This window comes from Heterodontus francisci, chromosome 12 (assembly GCF_036365525.1).
Source record: "Heterodontus francisci isolate sHetFra1 chromosome 12, sHetFra1.hap1, whole genome shotgun sequence".
Taxonomy (NCBI): Eukaryota; Metazoa; Chordata; class Chondrichthyes; order Heterodontiformes; family Heterodontidae; genus Heterodontus; species Heterodontus francisci.
Window position 1 is genome coordinate 72,483,459 of NC_090382.1, and position 20,545 is coordinate 72,504,003.

At 42.5% G+C, this 20,545-nt stretch overlaps 1 protein-coding gene across 3 annotated transcripts in view; it reads right to left on the reverse strand.

The window, feature by feature from the left end:
* Positions 1-20,545, reverse strand: part of spock1 (SPARC (osteonectin), cwcv and kazal like domains proteoglycan 1) — a 770,011-nt gene that overhangs the window by 393,358 nt on the left and 356,108 nt on the right. The window lies entirely within an intron of this gene.

The window sequence follows — 20,545 nt, forward strand, 5'->3', positions numbered from 1 at the left end:
GCTTCAGACAAGAGTGAAGAAACTAATTTTATTCAATGACACTTTGTTGTTGATCCAAAATCCATATGTGACAGAATATTGAGCACAATGCAAGAGTTGTAGAAAGTGAATAATAATAAGATATTTCAGGCAAATCTGAAGTGCTACTTGCAAAGTGAAGCTGTCATGGATCAGAGGGATGTCGATGCTCCATTGTTGATTATAGTTAGATAGGGTTTTGGTCTCTCAGGGAATCGAGGGATATGGGGAGCGGGCAGGAAAGTGGAGCTGAGGCAGAAGATCAGCCATGATGGTATTCAATGGTGGAGCAGGCTCGAGGGGGCATATGGTCTACTCCTGCTTCTATTTGTTATATTCTAACAGAGGTTGAAGATTTCCTTGAAATAAATTGTGCATACAGATTACTGCTTCCTTTCCCTTAATAATGTAACATTTCATGCCATCAAACTGGGAGGAATACTGACTCTGTGCCAAAGTGGAAACCATTAAAAATGAATGTGATGCAAAACTGAATTTTGCCCCATGGATATTTAGGGAATTGGAAATTGTTACTTCACATTAACAGATTAAATTTACTGAAAATTTAATGAATGAATTTAACGTAAAAAATACAGTTAATTCAGTCCAATGAAAAATATTTGAAATATTTATACACTGTATTCCTCTTTCTTGGATATTAGTATAAAACACTGGACGTTGGTGCATGTCCACATGGACCCTGCATTTATTTGGATATTCTTAGTATTTTGACATTTTCAATGTTGCACAATGATACAACCTAAAACAAAGAAACCCCAACTATCAATGGCACAGCAGCATAGAACCATCCATGCAAATAGCATCATTTCTTTAGAGAAGTTACACCATGGTATAAAAAGCTCCCCACTCACCCCACCTCTTGATTGAGTAAACCTGTTGACTGACTTTAAAAAGTAGCCCATAAGCCTGCTGCTTTTCATGCTGCTCCTTTTCTCCTACTTCATCCATCAAATGGCCCACTTTCATACTTGGAACAAAAACTGAAATGGACAAGGAAAGCAGAAGCACTTTTTTGTTGTTTAATTTGGGAAAAGATAGCTATTTCCTTGACACATGGTGCTTTACCATCAATAACATATTCAAGTAAATGCACATATCAAAGGTTGCAAACTTTCAACAGGCCACTAACCTAAATGTATAATTTTTTTCCCCTCTGGTGGTGGTTTATTGTAAGTGATAACTATTGTTGTATACTAAGCATATGTTATATAAAATGGAGCAACAGAATATGACGCCTTAAACAAAACACACTTTGAAGAAAAATGACCATTAATATTTTGAATAGAATGTGCATGTATGAATGTATGAAATGTATGAAAGCTTAAGCACACATCATAGGTAAATAGTATAATTAAAAATATGGACAATACAATCAACAAAAGAAATGTGCACACAACCAACACTATGGTACCAGTTAAAGCTAATGAATTTTATTTTCCTTGCTAACTTTCTCCCCTTTCCTTATGCTGCAATTGTACAGCCTCGGGTCACTGTTGAGCATCTCTACTAATGGTCATTATCATTAAAATAGTTTTAGAAGAGGAAAATCATACCTCTGAAAAATTTTCAAGTTCTTCAAGAACTTGCTGATAGGTTATGGAATTTTCTAGAATTTCAAAGGGCTTTTAATAAGAAACCACAAGAAAAACTTCTAATTAAACTAAAAGGAATGAGTATCCAGGCTAGAGAAATATTAAGTGCTACACATTGGAGAAATGATGTGCAGTACAAGTACAAATTACTCAGAAAAGGACCTAACGTTAAATTTTGCAATGCCCGAACAGCAGTTCAGGGTGTCACAAAATTTATCATTCAGAATAATGACGAAATCATCCTTTTCCAAGTCTAGGCAAGGTGTTGAGGCAATTAAAGTTCCCAAAATACTGGGATAAAAAGATAGAATGCTGGAACAAAAAGTGCTGATGTTATGCTAAAGTAGTACGCTACACTTGTCAGACTTCACGACTACTTTCATGGTACAAAAAAGAATATCACAACCTTTAAGCAGAGTGCACAGAGAGCAAGCATGGCTCCACATGAAAAGGGATAAGCTATGAAGTTAGAAAAACTCATTCTGAATAATTTAGAAATGCCTCTAAAGTATATAAAATATTAAATTCTTTCAGCAAGGTAAACTCTGAATATTAGTTTAAAATTAGGTAGAATAAAAGGAGTATGTAAAAATGCCTTGGATCAGAAACCAGAAGGAAATTCTTCTCACTAAGGCATAAACTGACTGGACCGATGCATCAGGCAGTCTCCTTAGTGGTATTCTAAACACAATCGGTTCCTAGAATGGAAGGGCTGCAATACCAGATGAGCTTCATTGGGCCTTTCCTTGTCTTGGACTTCTATAATGATATTAATTTTGGCTGAAACCCAATCTTCTCCTCACCTAATATCTGCACATGCTCGCATCCAGCTAGGGTCAGGGGATAGTAATCAGAAATAGGAACCCTAGCGAGGTTTCTCTTCCCTAAATAGGGTTACTGAGGCTAATTACAACACTAATACAGTGATAGCAGCTGAGATCAGTTAAATCTGGACGCACTGAATAACCTCATTGAACCAAGACCGAGAATGAAACAATAAGGGTAAATGAAAGAAAGCAAGAAATTTGCATTTTTATGGGGTATTTCCTGATCTCAGAATATCCCAAAGAGTTCACAGCCAAATAAATCCTTTTTGTTGAATTGTACTGCTGTAAAGTAAGGAAACTCGGCCACGAATTTGCACATAGCAAGGTCCTGCAAACAGACATGAGATAATGATGAGATAATCCAGTGTCGATTTAAAACCACCCCCCAAACACCTGATGAGAACAGGGTGTGCAGGGGGTGAAAGTAAAGAGAGTGTCCTGTCATAAGAACATAAGAAATAGGAGCAGGAGTAGATCATTCAGCCCCTCGAACCTGCTCTGCCGTTCAATAAGATCATGGCTGATCTTCTGTCTCAACTCCACTTTCCTGCTCACTCCCCATATCTCTTGATTCCCTGAGAGATCAAAAATCTAGTGAGGAATTGGCAGAGGTCTGACCATCATTTTCCAGTCCTCACTGGATGCAGGTGTGTTGCTGGAGGCTTGGAGGAGTGCTAACATTGTAACTTTGTTTAAAAAGGGAGTGAGGGATAGAATGAATAATTACAGGCCAGTGAGTCTAACCTCAGGTGTGGGCAAATTATTGGAATCAATTCTGAGAGACAGGATAAACTGCCACTTAGAAGGGCACGGATTTGTTAAGGAAAGATTGTGTCTGACTAACTTGACGGAATTTTTTGAAGAAGTAACAAGGAGGATTTATGAGGGTAGTGCAGTTGATATGGTCTACATGGATTTTAGCAACGCCTTTAACAAGGTCCCACATGGCAGACTGGTTAAAAAAAAAGCCCACGGGATCCAGGGAAATGTAGCAAGCTGGATACAAAATTGACTTAGTGGCAGGAAACAAAGGGTAATTGTTGACGGCTGTTTTTGCAACTGGAAAGCTGTTTCAAGTGGCTTTCCGCAGGGCTCAGTATTAGGTCCCCTGCTTTTTGTGGTATATATTAACGATTTGGACGTAGATGTAGGGGGAATGATCAAGAAGTTTGCAGAAGACACAAAAATTGGCCGTGTGGTTGATAGCAAGGAGGATAGCTGTAGGCTGCAGGAAGATATCAATGGACTGGTCAGGTGGGCAGAAAAGTGGCAAATGGAATTCAACTTGGAGAAGTGTGAGGTGATGCATTTGGGGAGGTCAAACAAGGCAAAGGAATACATGATTAATGGGAGAATACTGAGAAGTGTAGAGGAAGTGAGGGACCTTGGAGTGAATGTCCACAGATCCCCGAAGGTAGCAGGACAGGTCGATAAGGTGGTTAAGAAGGCACATGGAATCCTTTCCTTTATTAGCTGAGGTATAGAAATAAGAGGAGGGATGTTATGCAGGAACTATATAAATCATTGGTTAGGCCACAACTTGAGTACTGTGTGCCGTTCAGGTCACCTCATTACAGAAAGGATGTCATTGCACTAGAGAGGGTACCGAGATGATGTATGAGGATGCTGCCAGGACTGGAAAAATGCCGCTATAAAGAAAGATTGGATAGGTTGGGGTTGTTCTCCTTGGTACAGAGGAGGCTGAGGGGAGATTTGACTGACATGTACAAAATTGTGGGGCCTGGGTAGAGTGGATGCGAAGGGCCTATTTACTTTAGCAGAGAGATCAGTGACTAGGGGAATAGATTCAAAGTGATTGTTAGAAAGATTAGAGGGGAGATAAGGAAAAGCTTTTTCACCCAGACGGTGGTGGGGGTCTGGAACTCACCGCCTGAACGGTTTGTAGAGGGAGAAACCCTCAACTCATTTAAAAGGTGTCTGGATATGCACCTCAAGTGCCATAACCTGCAGGGCTACGGACCAAATGCTGGAAGGTGGGATTAGACTGGGTGGTTCGTTTTTCGGCCGGTGCAGATAGAATGGGCCAAGTGACCTCTTTCTGAGCTGTAAACTTTCTATGATTCTTTTCTATGATCTCAGCCTTGAATATACTCAACGGTGGAGCATCCACAACCCTCTGGGGTAAAGAATCTCAAGATTCACAACACACTGAGTGAAGACATTACTCCTCATCTCAGTCCTAAATGATCGACCCCATGGCCTGAGGCTGTGCGCCCATGTTCTACATTCCCCATCCAGGGGAAACAACTCCTCAGTGTTTACCCTGTCAAGCCCTTTCAGAATTTTGTATGTTTCAATGAGATCATCTTCTAAACTCCAGAGAGTATAGGCCCAATTTACTCAGCCTCTCATCATTATCCCAGGAATCAATCTGGTGAACCTTCACTGTACCACCTCCAAGACAAATATATCCTTCCTTAGATATGGAGACCAAAACTGTGCTCCAGGTGTGGACTCACCAGAGCCCTATATAGTTGGAGCAAGAGCTCCTTGTTATTGCAATCTGATCTCTTTGCAATAATTGTAGTAGATTATTATCTATTATTATTATAATAAAGTGATTAGTAGAAAGATTAGAGGGGAGATAAGGAAAACTTTTTTCACCCAGACGGTGGTGGGGTTCTGGATCTCACTGCCTGAAAGGGTAGTAGAGGCAGAAACCCTCAACTCATTCAAAAGGTGTCTGGATATGCACCTCAAGTGTTGTAACCTGCAGGGCTACGGACCAAATGCTGAAAGGTGGGATTAGGCCAGATGGCTCGATGGGCCAAGTGGCCTCATTCTGTGCCGTAAACTTTCTATGATTCTGTGATTCTAAAGGCCAACTTGTCATTTGCCTTCCTAATTGCTTGCTGTACCTGCATGCTAACCTTTTGTTTCCTTGTACCGAGTACACCACAGTCTCTCTTAATATCAGCATTTAAAAGTTTCACACATTTTAAAAAATATTCTCCTTTACTATTCTGACTACCAAAGTGAATAACCTCACATTTCCCCATATTATACCCCTTCTGTCACCTTGTTGCTCACTCACTTAGCCTCTCTATATCTCGTTGCAACCTCTTTGTATCCTCCTCACAGCTTACATTCCCACCGTGCTTTGTATCATCAGCAAATTTGGATACATTAATCTCAGTCTCTTCATCGAAGCCATTAATATAGATTGCAAATAGCTGAGATCCCTGCACTGATCCTTATGGCTCTCCACGAGTTACAGCCTGCCGTTTATCCCTACTCTCTGCTTCCTGGCTGTTATCTTGTGTATTAACTTTCTATGTGGCACATTATTGTGAATGCCTTTTGGAAATCCAAATATTTCTCTACCTTGACGCCACACTCATGCCAGTCAGCATTTTAACTCTGGGTTTTGGGAGGCAAGGGCCTCATTAAAATGCAAAAGATGAGGTCTGATGACATGAATCAGACGCGAGTGCTATTTGTGTGGACCACACTAAGGAAATCTAGGGAAAAAGTGGGGGTGGGCAAAAAGGTAATTGAATTAAAAAAAGATTTCATTGTGGGTTAGAAACAGCAAGAACAAGAGTGTTCCTCTGGGCCACACCAGGAAACCAATAGCCAGCCCAGTGCCCAGAGCACCTAGCCTCCGTCTGCAATCACCTTTACCTGACTGCCTAGGACCATTCCTGCAGGATCCTGGATGCACCCTCTTGTTGTGGTTGCCTGACTCCTGCCCAAGGGCCTAATGGGGCCTGATGCAGTTAAATGAGACCCTGGGCAAGGAGTAATCCCTGAACCCGAGGTGGGAGTGGTCTGATGGTGGGGTGGTGGGTGGAGGTGGTTGGGGAGTGTTGGTAAAACCCAAGGCAAGAAGGTTAAGTTTGGGAGCTCGGGAGGGAAGCACTCCTGATCCTCCTGGCCCACAAGCAGTGCTGTAAAAGCACTTACCTTCTCCCTAAAGCAGCCCTTGCCTCCTTTCAGCTGCCTGATTAAATCAGAGGCTGCCAGCCTCATTAAAATATTTAGATAGCCAACCTGCCTCCTGGAACCTGTTTGGCTGTCTGCCCCTTGTACCAGCCCCATTCAACAAGGAAGTGGGTGGGTTGGAGGAGAGTTGGGGTCAGGCTTGAGATTTTTAAAGTTTAAACATCCTACCCAACCCCAACACATCCCTTTTGGGGGGTTAAAAGTCATGCTATACTCTTCAGACAGAGGTGAGATGCTACCACTGAACCATGACTAATTGCCAAGCAATTCAATGGAATACAAATAAAATCATTATGAAAAAATTGGTACTTTGATACCACAAAGTAAAAACAAAAAGACAACTACTTTCCACCTTAAAAATGTATTCAACATGGAAACCATTCTTAAGGTGGACTTATTCTTGTATTCAACAACATAATACTAGTTTCCTTGCATCAATCAAATGGTCTTTTTGTCCTGAGAAAATTCTACTTAATCATCTTTACTTTGCCAGTTACTAACAATTATTCACCTCTGACAGAAGAAAAATTGACATGAAAATGACTCCTTCATCCCTCATCAAGGCAGAAAAGTGGGCAAAATAGCTAAAACATTGCAAAGGGATGTGAAGTAAGTTGGGGAAAATGGCCAACTGAACAAAAGATTTTGTGGTTGCAATACTTCTGTTTTATGAAAGAAAGCATCATTATGAAATTGGATTAATTTGTGATTTATGCTGTGAGGTTTTCATTAAATGCCAAAAGCAGAGAAACAGAGTGAGAGTTTATGATTCTGTCTGGAACATTGACCGGAATTTTACCTTGTGGCAAAGGCCCCGCCCACCGGCTGAAAAGTTGGGGGCGAGCCTATCTCCGCCAGGTCTGGAAGCCAGGCAGTGAATTTACATGGCCCAGACCCTTAATTGGAAGAAGTCTGGCCGTCTGCCCCTCTGAGGCAGGAAGCCCCGCCTCCAAGAGCTGCCAGCCAATCAGTGGCCCAGCGGCTCCTCAGTCCCAGCAGTGCCACCAGGAGCAGTAGCCACTGCTTGGACTGCACGCAGCCAGAACTGGCAAAATGGAAGAGGCCCCGGAATAGAGGCAAGTGTGCGGGGTCTTGTCGGGAACAATTGGCCACATAAGAGCCTTAATTGGCCTGGGGCGAGCAGGCCGTTTGCCACTTCCCCCACCGCTGGTAGAACTGCAGCTGGGGCGGGTAGGTGACAGGAACAGCACCCCCTACCTCCCACTTAATTTTACGCTTCCCACCCTCACCTCCAGCCAGATCCCTGGGTGGGTGGGGGGGCATTAAATTCCAGCCATGGTTTCCAGTAAGTGAGAAATGAGAAGTGAAAATGCGAATGAACAATCAAAAAATATGGTTTATGTCAATTCTCTCAGAAATGTAGAGCCACAGAAAATATTTTAAGCACAGTTCCCTACAAGCGATTTTTCAAGTTTGAAATACTGAAATGAATGACAGTACACGACAATTCTGAGTTTGTTTGTGTTGGTCGTCTAAACGATCAGTTTAAGGTTCCCAGCTGTTACACTCATTTCTTTTTACTGTTTAATTCAGTACCACACTGAGAATGGATAAAGATAAGCCACAGGGCGTTATTGGGAAACACAGAACGTAAGCCATGCACAGTAATCATATGTAAATTGGCTGTGCATTGACTGGAGGTATGCAGATGGCATAGAATTTTATGCAGAGTGGTACGTCTTTGCTACTGCCAGGTTAGACCAGGTTAGCTAACCCTGTAAACCACAAGGACTGGATTTTCTTCTCCCCCATTACCCAACAAAAAATCTGGAGAAATGGGTCATTTGTTTGTTATAATTTATGTTCACAGGGCTGCAAGGCTTTAAAACATTGAGAACATGTTTTCACCAGCGGTAACACAAATAAAAGCCAATTATAAAACATGTAATATTTGATTGTTTAATGTTTTCCTAAAAATCCATCCAACTGGTATAGGTGCCCAGCTAAGGAGTGGCCACTTTTTCAAGAAAATGGTTTGAGAAACTGTGAAAAGCACAGCTCACTGAAAAGGGCTCTGATATAGTAAACTGGATTAATACACAGTCAGAAAGTGAGCTAGGAATAAGAGAATAAAGGTAAAAATAGGAATCATAATGGCAAAAAAGGCTGTCCCATAAGTGCTCTAAGTACTCCAAATGTCCAGCAATAGCCCAAGCCAAAATGCAGTGCAATGTATCAATCGCACCTTTTTGGTCTTTTACAGAAGCTGAAGCATTAGGAAACCCTTAAACATTTCACAGGATAAAGGAATCCTCTAAACTAATTAGACTTGGTTACCATCACTACACAAATTGTGAAGTTCTCAGCAGGTTGATACGGTGGGCTGGATGTTCCCTGCAGGCTTCTGAACCCTGCCGTCAGAGCTCACGCTGTGTGGGAAACAGTCACTCATTGTGATTTTCCCCAGAGCGGCCAATAGAAGGCAGGCTCGCTGTCCAATTAAGGACGATGGGCGGGCTCTTGAAGCTGGAAGGCTGATTGGAGGCCTCCCAACTTGAAAGAAGCAGCAGGCTGCGATGGCAGGTAAGTAAGGGAGAGGGCTTCAAAATGAAGGCGCCCACTCGCCAACTTTTTTAAAGTTTAAATTAGATATAGCTTTTGCAGCTAGGCTACTATTGTGGCGAGTTGGGGTGGGGGGGTGGGGGGGTGGGTGGGAGGGGGAGCCCCTCTAAAGGGTAGCCTGTGACCGCTGCAGCATTCAGGCAAGCAGGCAGGGACTCTAAGTGCTGGCCCACCAGTCTGCTGCAAGAACCTGGAGGCTGACGGAAAAATCCCATTCGGCCTCCTTTAATTTGCCTTGAGATGCCCTTAATGAGCCTCTACAAAAATGGCCTGGAGGCGGGTTGAAGCCAGGGAACTGGCACGCAGACCAGCAGCAACATTTTTAGCATCCTTCCATCCAATCCCGGTCCTGGCAGGGGCTAAAAATCATGCCCAGTGAGTCTAAATCAGACAATGCCTGAAAAAGCTCAAAACTCTTTATTTTCTTACTACTTAATCCAAGGCCAATTGTTTTTGTTGCTTATACATCCAACATCCTAGAAGCTACCATTGACCAGAAACTTAACTGGACCAGCCATAAAAATATTGTGGCTATAAGGACAGATCAGAGACTGGGAATTCCGCAACGAGTATCTCATCTCCTGAGTCCCCAAAGTATGTCCACCATATACAAGGCACAAGTCAGGAATGTGATGGAAAACTCTCCACTTGCCTGGATGAGTGCAGCTCCAACAACACTCAAGAAACTAGACACTATCCAAGTCAAAGCAGCCCACTTGATTGGTAGCCTATCCACCACCTTAAGCATTCATTCCCTCCACCATTTACATGTATTAAGCGGCGTCAAGTTCCTGTACTTTAGGCTAAACTCAATACAAAATATTAGCGCTCATCCATTTCAGTCCAGGTACCCTTTTCAATGTTGTGAAAAGTCATAATTACTGCCATGGCCTCTCTGGCATTGAGAATTAACTTTTATAAGTGTGTAGTCTCATTCCTTCAAATGTTAATTGTTGTAGATAAGAAAAATGATTTTTCTTTGTGACTCTTTTTGATCTGTTCTTTAATCCAATCTTTCTTTCCCTCTCTTTATTTCACTTTCTGCACCTGATTTGACATTGAATTTAATATCCTAACATACTTCCTGGTTCCAACTCTGCACTGTTCTTTAACAATTCTTCAATCTAATTGGTTAAGGAGATACACAATTTCTTGCCCTGTTCATACAGGTCCCAGATGCCCTGTCGTAGAGGGTACCATGCCATTTCAATCTCCCTTTAACAGCTAAGTCTAATGCAAAATGTCATAGAAATTGTGCAAGTCAAATATGCGTTGGCCAACGTTTGTTCACTGGTTACAATAAAATCTGTCCCAATATTTTTCCACTGGGAAACAGAACTGTTGAGAAGAGCAGCATCTGCCTTTTATGTTAAAAATTCTTCCTATACCAGATTTAATTCTGTTTGACATTCTTTTACAAGTTGGCTCTTTCTCATTAATCAAATGGAAGAGGTAATTATTCATATACACATTACAGTTGAAAGCAAACATGTAATCACAATTATAATCAGAATGAGGCAGGACAGCTTTAAAACAATTTCTGTCTTTCACATCACCACTCAAGCAAAAGGAAAATATAGCCCATTTTGCAGAATATAAGCAATCTAAATGTAGTATCACACAGCGCAGGCAATAGAGATAGTTAATAATGAGGGTGAAAGTGATCCCCGTTGGCCTTTTTTTGGGGGCATAATGTGACAGATCGCTGACCAAGAATAAGTCTAAGATTCCATATGGTGGTAAGATAATAAAACAAACAATGAATCATCCTGGCATAAAACAGAAGATTTATTAAATGACCTGAGATCATGGGAGAAACATTTTCCATAGATGATGCTGAGCAGGTAAAAGATGTAGCCGAGTCTTTACCATTCACAGAGGCACATCTTCCCCTGTAACTTTGCATCTAATTAAACTACTGAAAATTAAATGGCACAGCATAGTATTTACCTCAGCGTTTCAGATAATTTTTTATTTCTTATTTTTTCAGTGCTGTGGAACAGACCTCCCTTCCATTTACATTTCTGTATCCTAGTGCCAGTCATAGAGTCATAGAGTCGTACAGCATAGAAACAGACCCTTCGGCCCACCATGTCCATGCTGACCATAATGCTTATCTATACTAATCCCACCTGCCTTCATTAATTCCATATCCCTCTATGCCTTGCTCATTCAAGTACCTGTCCAGATGCCTCTTAAATGTCGCGACTGTTCCTGCCTCCACCATCTCCTCAGGCAGCTCATTCCAGATACCCACTATTCTTTGTGTGAAAAATTTACCCTTTTGATCCCCTTTAAACCTCCTCCCTCTCACCTTAAATCTATGCCCTCTAGTTTACTCACCCCTACCATGGGAAATAGACTCTGGCTATCTACCCTATCTATGCCTCTCATAATTTTATATACCTCGATCATGTCCCCTCTCAGCCTCCTTCACTCCAGGGAAAACAGACCCAGCCTATCCAATCTCTCTTTATAACACAAGCCCTCCAAACCAGGCAACATCCTTGTGAATCTTTTCTGCACCCACTCTAGCTTAATCACATCTTTCCTGTAGTGCGCTAACCAGAACTGCACACAGTACTCCAAATGCGGCCTAACCAACGTTATGTACAACTATAATATGACGTCCCAACTCTTGTACTCAATGCCTCGGCCGATGAAGGCAAGCATGCCATACGCCTTCGTCACCACCCTGTCTAACTGTATTGTCACTTTCAGGGAACTATGTACTTGCACTCCAAGGTCTCTCTGCTCAACAACACTCCCCAGGGCCCTGCCATTCATTGTGTATGTCCTGCCCTGGTTTAACTTCACAAAATGCATCACTTCACACTTGTCTGCGTTAAATTCCATTTGCCACTCCCTTGCCCACTTTCCCAGTTGATCTATATCCTGTTGTAACCTTAGGCAACCTTCTTCACTGTCCACTATACCACCAATTTTGGTGTCATCTGCAAACTTACTAATCACGCCCCTTACATTCACATTCAAGTCATTAATATATATGACAAACAACTGGGGGCCCAGCACTGATCCCTGCGGCACACCACTGGTCACCAGCCTCCAATTTGAAAAACAACCCTCCACTACCACCCTCTGCCTCCTATCACCAAGCCAATTTTGTATCCAATTTGCTAGCTCACCCTGGATCCCATGTGTTCGAACCTTGTGGACCAGCCTACCATGCGAGACCTTCTCAAAGTCCATGTAGACAACGTCCATCGCCCTGCCCTCGTCAATCCTCTTGGTCACCTCCTCAAAAAACTCAATCAAATTCGTGAGACATGATTTCCCATGCACAAAGCCATGCTGACTATCCCTAATCAGACCATGCCTGTCCAGATGCATATAAATTCTGTCTCTCAGAATCCCTTCCAATAACTTTCCCACCACTGATGTAAGGCTCACCGGTCTGTAGTTCCCTGGCTTATCCCTGCTGCCCTTCTTAAATAAAGGCACAACATTAGCTATCCTCCAGTCTTCCAGTACCTCACCCGTGGCTAACGATGATGCAAAAATCTCTGCCAGGGCCCCAGCAATCTCCTCCCTTGCTTCCCATAGCATCCTAGGATACACCTGGTCAGGCCCTGGGGATTTATCCACTTTAATGTACTTCAAAACCTCCAACACCTCCTCCTTTGTAATGTTGATATGCTCCAGGATATCGCTGTTCCCTCCCTTGAACTCACTAGCTTCCATGACCTGCTCCACGGTAAATACGGATGAGAAGTATTCATTTAAGACCTCGCCCATTTCCCGTGGCTCCACACATAGATTGCCACGCTGATCCTTAAGGGGACCTACTCTCTCCCTAGCTACCCTTTTACTCTCTTTTCATCATTTCCATGGAAGATACAACAAAACTGGGTACAGGATAAAGCTGCCTCTACTATACTAACAGATCATAACCCAAGCCTCATTTCAGATGTATTCAGGGCGGCACAGTGGCGCAGTGGTTAGCACCGCAGCCTCACAGCTCCAGCGACCCGGGCTCAATTCCTGGTACTGCCTGTGTGGAGTTTGCAAGTTCTCCCTGTGTCTGCGTGGGTTTCCTCCGGGTGCTCCGGTTTCCTCCCACATGCCAAAGACTTGCAGGTTGATAGGTAAATTGGCCATTAGAAATTGCCCCTAGTATAGGTAGGTGGTAGGGAAAATATAGGGACAGGTGGGGATGTGGTAGGAATATGGGATTAGTGTAGGATTAGTATAAATGGGTGGTTGATGGTCGGCACAGACTCGGTGGGCCGAAGGGCCTGTTTCAGTGCTGTATCTCTAAACTAAACAGATAGAAGATGAAATTTTGGAACAACCGTCGTATTCACCAGTTGTGAAAGGGCAGTCGGTCGTCTACTGCACCACCCAATCTAATTTTATTAAATAAATGTTCCAAAAAGTTGAAGGCAACCAATAATCTATTACTACAGCTAATTAATCTTTTGTATGATTTCTTTTTTTTAATGATCATAACACTTGTTATGATTAAAAATTAGGATTTTTAATGCAGGTCTAAAGGAAAACTATTAGAGTTTAATAAGGCAGAGCAGATTTGTTTAATCAGATTGAGGTATATTTCAAAATAAAACATGCAAAAATGGCCGTTAATAAACAGTGACATAATAGCTCGCTTCTCAAATTGACCTTTGTCTAAAAAAGGAATCTTTACCATACATTAATACCCAATTTCTCAGCTAAGGTGATTAGCAGGACTGAGTGAACTTCTCATTTATTTCAACAATTAGAATTCAGCCTCTTGCCACTAAAAATACCCCATACCATCTTAAACATTAATGCAACTCATTTTCTGTCACAATGTGCAGTAAGATGGCCGTATTGGCCTGATTTTGCAGTCAACAGCGAAGCAACGGCACTTCCTACTGATCTCGGAGAAAGCTTCCCACAAAGATCTAGCGATCCCTGTGGCATTGATTTCATATCTCTCAATGTGATTTTCATTCCAATATCAACTATACGGAATCTCCAGCATCCGTTAATAGTGATAACATTAAGCAAGCTAAGCAGCCAATCACATTGAAGAATTCTCACAGGCAGCAAACCAGGAGGTTAAAAAGCACTGGTTATCCTTCACTTCTTAATTATTTTACCAAGAGTGAAATAAAGATTGGGAAATACACATGGGCTTAAGGTGGAAGCTGAAATATAAACAAACTTTCAAAAAAAATTTAAAAATCTATGGAATTTTATCATGATGGAGATGTTTGACATTCCACAAATATAAAATTAATTTTTTAGGGCCTGTGAGGTTGTTTAGCAGTAACTATGGGCTGAATTTTATGAGCCCCTCGGCACGTGTGTTACGGCGGTGGAGCCCGTAAAATTCTGCAGGGAGAGGCCTCGATCCGCAACATCAAGAAGGGCCTGCCACATATTACCGGCAGCAGGGGGACTTCGGTGTGGCCCCCACCCCCACCGCCCCCGGCTGCCTGGCGGCGGGCCCTTCATATACATATGCAAATTATACTAAATGAGATGCAAATAAACATATCTGCAGGTGGCAGATGTACCACGCCGATTTTACGGCTGCCGGTCGTCCCTCACGCGCCTTCAGAACTCCGTTCAGAGTTCCAAGGCGAGAACCTGGTGCGGAGGGAAGTGGAATAACATTTTCAGGGTAGGAGGGGTGGGGGAGCATGGAAGACAATTTTAATTGGTGGGAAGGGGTTAGAGGCCAAATGTTAGAAGGTTGGGGGGAAAGTTCAGGTAGGGAATAAAGTCAGTTTTGTCAATACGGGCCAATGAAATGACCATTGGGGCGGTTGGGGAAGGGCCTCCATATCTTTATTATGTGTTAGTAACAAATTCCTTAATACTGTACCTTTGACCTCTAAGGGCTTAAAGTCCTTTAAAAATGGCGCCGCACGTGTGCGGTGGCGCCAGACGCCGTTGTTGGAGACGCAACGGCCACCCCGTCTACGTCATCAGGAGCGGCCGCTCTGCCCCCTCCATATAAATGAGCCCCCACGATATTCCGTGACGGAAGGCTGCTAAGTTCAAAGCGTGCCACAGCGGAGTGCGGCGCGCTAATAAAATTCAGGCTTATGACTTAGTATGACATTAAAAACCTAGTTGGTCCTCATTCAAAAAGACATAACCTTTTCAAGGATTTTTACAGCAAGGCTATTATCAGAAAAAATGGTAGTTCACATCAAATCAAGTGATTCCTTAGATCCCCTGTGGGGACTTAACTGCAGTCCCTGTGGAGGAGTGGGGAATCGCTGACAGCAACTTCTGGATTTTTGAGTTTAATTGCACATGTGTGGATGCCAGAAGTTGCTGTCAGTTTCACAGCTGTAGCAATGGCAAACACTGACAGTTTTACCGTCATTACAACTGCAAAATCAGACATATTAAGTTGGCATTTGATGATACTTGATGACTTTACGACACTGTTCACTAGAACAACATTAAATGAATTTGAACTATCAGTACTGTTCAGAACTAGAATTATTGTTAGAATAAATTTGTAGTTGAGAGAAAATGTCTTCCTACTTTGATTATGTGCAGGCAGTTATAAAATACAACTTTAATTCTGTATCACAAGACAACAAACTAGGCTTTTTGCTTTTTCACTTCTGTAAGAAGTTGTTCAGAAATAAATAATTTATTGTTTCTCAGAGCCCACAGGCATAATAAACTGAATAGATTGTGACATTTAAGCGTATAACTCACACTTACATTAAAAATCAATATCTCTATTATCATCAGTATTCCCTTATTTCAGAATCTAAGCAGATAATCACCATCTGGGCAGTTCCCTAGCTTTCTCATTGAACAATGTGACTCATACATCAATTATTCATACACACGTGTATCTTATATATCAATTATTGTGAGATAGATCTATTGCAGAGTTGGCATTTGGCATGCAGGCAGGTTCCCCCTTAATCTTCTTATGTCAAAAGTTATACAGGTCAACTAGAAATGGTTCTGTATAGATTTTTTTTAAGCCATTTACAGTTATTTAAACTCAGGTTACTCACAGGTGGCAGTCCATACACTGATTAAAATGCTTATTTTTTGTGATAAACCCATATTCAGCTGTATTAATAAAACAGCACCAGGTTACCACACAAGATACAAGTTTTGAAGCAAAATTCCTTTAAAACAATATATTCTAAAACGCTGCCCAATTGTGCTGCTGCATGAAAGATTTTACATTCGGTGATAGACAAATGAGTTTGAGTGGAAACTTGAGTTTAAAAAAAAATTCTTAAAACTAGCAATCTTGAGTAAAGTTTGCACCCAAATCATTGCTTGCACCAAAGCGGAAACTCTTGACTCTGATTTCCAGCACAAAACTGGCCAACTTCAGTGAACTAACTGGCTCTTCTTTTGAAGGGTCAATGAATTTGCACAATTACACATAACTGACTGCACAACTTTGACCCCATGCAGAATTCGCACAATTGGGGGACTACAAAATCATACTACAGCTGAAATTAAACGAAAGCGCTACTTAAAGGTAAGCAGCCACAAAGGTGGCAATAATTAAAAGGTTCAAAATGTAATTCAATCTTCTAGCAGACTTTGTCCAGGTTAATGGGAAAGAGAGGAATAAGTGACATAGAAAGAAAATCCATAAGGATTTTCTGAGATCAAATGATCTTGTAATGAAGCTCTGACCTCCTATGCCATGGCTGCCAAAATGGAGATGTTGCTGCTTGAAATATAATGAGATCTGACAGCTCAGCTTTCGAGAAATCGCATTTATTACCCTTGCTATGGCATCTACTGATGAACTGGTCTATTGATTCCTGTCACTGTTACTTGTAGGACATCAATTCCAGGCAGTGAATTCTAAAATTTACTCTTAATCTGAGCTGATCTTCGAGCACTTTCCATATCTTTGTGGGATCTTTATGGTCCTCTTCAAATATGCCTGAGGTATTGATTCTGTGCAATCCCTCATTTCCAATTGCTATCATTATTTTTTACAGCCTGTTTTTCTGGTTCTACAATTATTTGGTCTGTACAGCATAATTGCATTCTTTGTTTGAACAGTTGGAACTCGGATAGAATATCCAGTTCATGCTGGGAAATTTTGTATCCATATTCTTTTTCTTCTTGTTCTTTTGCTTTAAAACTTGCTTTACAACTTGTTCTATGACTCTGTACTGCTTTCCCTTTGAAAAAAACTCACTTGGCTGCTTTGATTGACAGGAGCAGGTGTTTAGGAGTACTTGTCAGTTTATCTAGCTTCCAGAACTCTAGTCTGTCTGTTTACACAGTTGTATTATAGGCATTTCAAGTGCTATTTTTCTGCTAGAGTTTGTTTATATAGCCGTTCAATAAGCAATTCTTCATGCTTGAGTGGTTTTATAAGTTTTGTAAACTTTGACTGAGTGAATGAATACTGAGTGAATACTGTTTGGGCCAGTATTTCTTAATAACTTTTAAAAAATTTGCGGGGCTACGGGGAAAAGGCAGGGGAGTGGGACTAGCTGAGTTGCTCTTGCAGAGAGCTAGCATGGACACTACAGGCTGAATGGCCTCCTTCCAAGCTGCAACCATTCTATGGTTCTATTCTATGATTCTATGGTGCATAATCATTTAGTGACAGCCAAATTTAGCATGTGTCTGACACAGTGTATGTCTTTTATCAATTTATAGCAAATCCAGATTACTTTTATGGCCTGCCCAAAAGACACTGCAAAATTCAAGTGCATAATCCTGACCTATAAAGGCGTCTCTGGTGAAACACAGGCACTGGAAGCAGATATCTTCACGTGCCAGGGTCTCTCGTCATACCTCTTTGGGTAATAGTGGACTGGGGCAAACTGTTTAGATGTAGGTGGACCAGCCTCTGTGCAATTCTGTGGAACTCCATCTCAAGCTACAGCTCCCTGAAGTCAAGAAGCATCCCAAGGAAATGTCTATCCTACTAGGACACTTCAATATAGAGACTTAAAAAACACAAAACAAAATCAAACCAAAATAACACAGCTAACTAAATGCAACAGTAACCCAGAAAGGTGGAACAATCCCTCAGTCGTTCCCAAAACAAGTCAATAATCTTCTCAAAGGCAGGGGAATGAGGTTCAAAATGTGCCAGCTTTTATCATGCTTGCTCATTTCAGCATATGGGTACTGATGTGGTTTGTAACACACCAGCTGTAACTGAGGATGTCCACAAAGGAAAATAATCTCTACTGTAAAATGATATTGATTGAAGCATTAGAAACATCTGCTCTAAAATTAATGTCTAATTTGTCACGTGTGTTCTGAAATTTAGGCAAAATATTCATTTATGCATTACAACAATCCCACAAAACAAACAAAATGAGGATAACTATCCATTTCTTATGTTGAAATCTAAATTAACAGAAGAAATTCTAGGAACAGGAAAGAATCATGCAGCCCCTCTTAACCTTACTTTCCTGACTTCTCTAGGCAGCCATCTGGCCTCATATTCAGAAACACATGCAGTTGGCTGTTGAATCTATCTAAGAATTAACCCTGTTACAATGACTATCAACTTGCGTACTAAATGTTTGTTTATATACAGATGTTCATTCACTGCAGAGTTGTAATGGTTCTGTTCAATCAGCTCTGATGCCTGGTCGCCAAGATACTGACAAGTAGTTAGATGTTAATGCCAGACGCTGCCAGTATAGGGACCATAGGTGTGGAGTGATACTGTGTTAAATCCAATAAACAGATTACTACAAGGGGTAAGAAAAAGTACAACTTCCAGATCATTGGGGCCATGCAATCATAAACATCTTACATTTATATATCATCTAGAATGGAGAGAGCTTTGCCAGAGAAGGGTTTCAAAAAGGCTTTTAAAGGGTGGGGATGGACTTTTAGAGACAGAAGGGTTTAGAAAGAGAATGTTCCAGGGAGTAATGCCAAGATGGCTGAAGATTCTGCCACCAAAGGAGGAACAGGGAGTTGCACACAAGGTCAGGGTCAGAGGATGAGAGCACAGGAAACCGTCACAGACATAGGGTGAGGTGAGACCATGAGGGATTTGTAGATGAGAGTGAAAATTTAAATTAATTCTATTGGTGGCTGAGGAGCCAGTGTAAGTCAATGAGGCTGGGATTATATGGGCTCCCCGAGGCAGGATTGGATGTGGGGAGCATGGGGTATCATGATGGGTAGTGGGGGGCTGTCGGTGGGGCAGTGGGCCCATTGTCTCCCTGTCGGCCGGCGACCTTCCCAGGACCAGGATAGGCCAATGATGGCCTTCCCACCAAGAAGACAATTGAGGCTCTTAAGCCGCCAGTTAAGGGCCTTTTCCTGCTGCTGCTGGATTCCTACCAGTGACGGCGGGGTGGGGGTGCCTCCGCCACGTGGGGAGGATGCTTTGTAAAACAAGGCACCGTCCCTGAAGGCTTGGGGAGGGACGAGTCACTCCTCAGTGGGCCCACAGTGGACCCCGACCGAGAACAACTTTACCCCACAGGACCACCCTCCCCCTGGACTGAACGACCACCCCCTTAACGCACCCCCACCCCTCGCCAGGGTCTTCCGACCCACCCTGGCAACCCTGCCTCACCTACCTCTGCTCCGGGGTTTCACCGCTGGGCCTGTGTCCAAGGCCTCTGCAGTACCGGCACCTCTCCCGGTGGCGCTGCCGATACTGCTAAGCTGCTGGCCCTCTGATTGGCCGGCAACTCTTGGAGGCAGGATCCCCATCCCTCCAAAGTCTTTAAAGGGATGGGGATCCAGCCTCATAAAACTTTGAATCAAAAAGACCAGACGATTGCTCCGGGGGCAAAATAGCAGAGGTGGGGACCGCCCCGCCTTTTCGGCCTGCCGCTGGGAGCTGCGCCTCCAGCACAAAATCGAGCCCTGAGGATAAGAGTGACAGCCAAGCAGGATTTAAAGCAGCCCAAAGCACAGTGGTGGAGTTTTGGGTGATTATGGAAGGGCTAGTTGGGAGATTGGCAAGGAGGGTATTGGAGCAGTCAAGCTTAGAGGAAATGAAGGGTTAGATAAAGGTCTTAACATCAGTGAAAGTAAAGCAGGGAAAAGGCTGGCAAATTCACAGAAATGAAAATAAGTGGTCATGCTGATGGATAGGATATGGGGATTAAAAGCTCAGGTCTGGGTCGAACAGAGAGGTGAAGTTGCATATAGCCTAGTTCAGCCTGAGTGAGTATCCAAGGCGAGGATGTAGTCAGTGTTGATGTGTTCAGCTGGAGGAAATTATAGCTCAGCCATGACTTAATACTAAACATGTAATCTTGACAACACAGCGGTAGTCGTGGAACCGAGAGAAATGTTGGAGTGTGCATACATATGGAAGCTGAGAACGATGTCTCTGATGGCAATATGTTGATGAAGAAGAGGAGGCAACCAAACAAGAATCCTGGTGAAACTCCTGAGGTGGTCATGCAAAAGAGAAACCATTATTGGAGATGTACTAGCTGGATAGGAACAGTCACATGGGGGCGAACCATGGTAGAGATGTAACAGGGAAGGTTGATCAATATTGTTGAACATCATACACAGGTATTTGTGGAGAACTGGAATTAAATGCTGTGGCCACAGGGGATATTGTTGGTG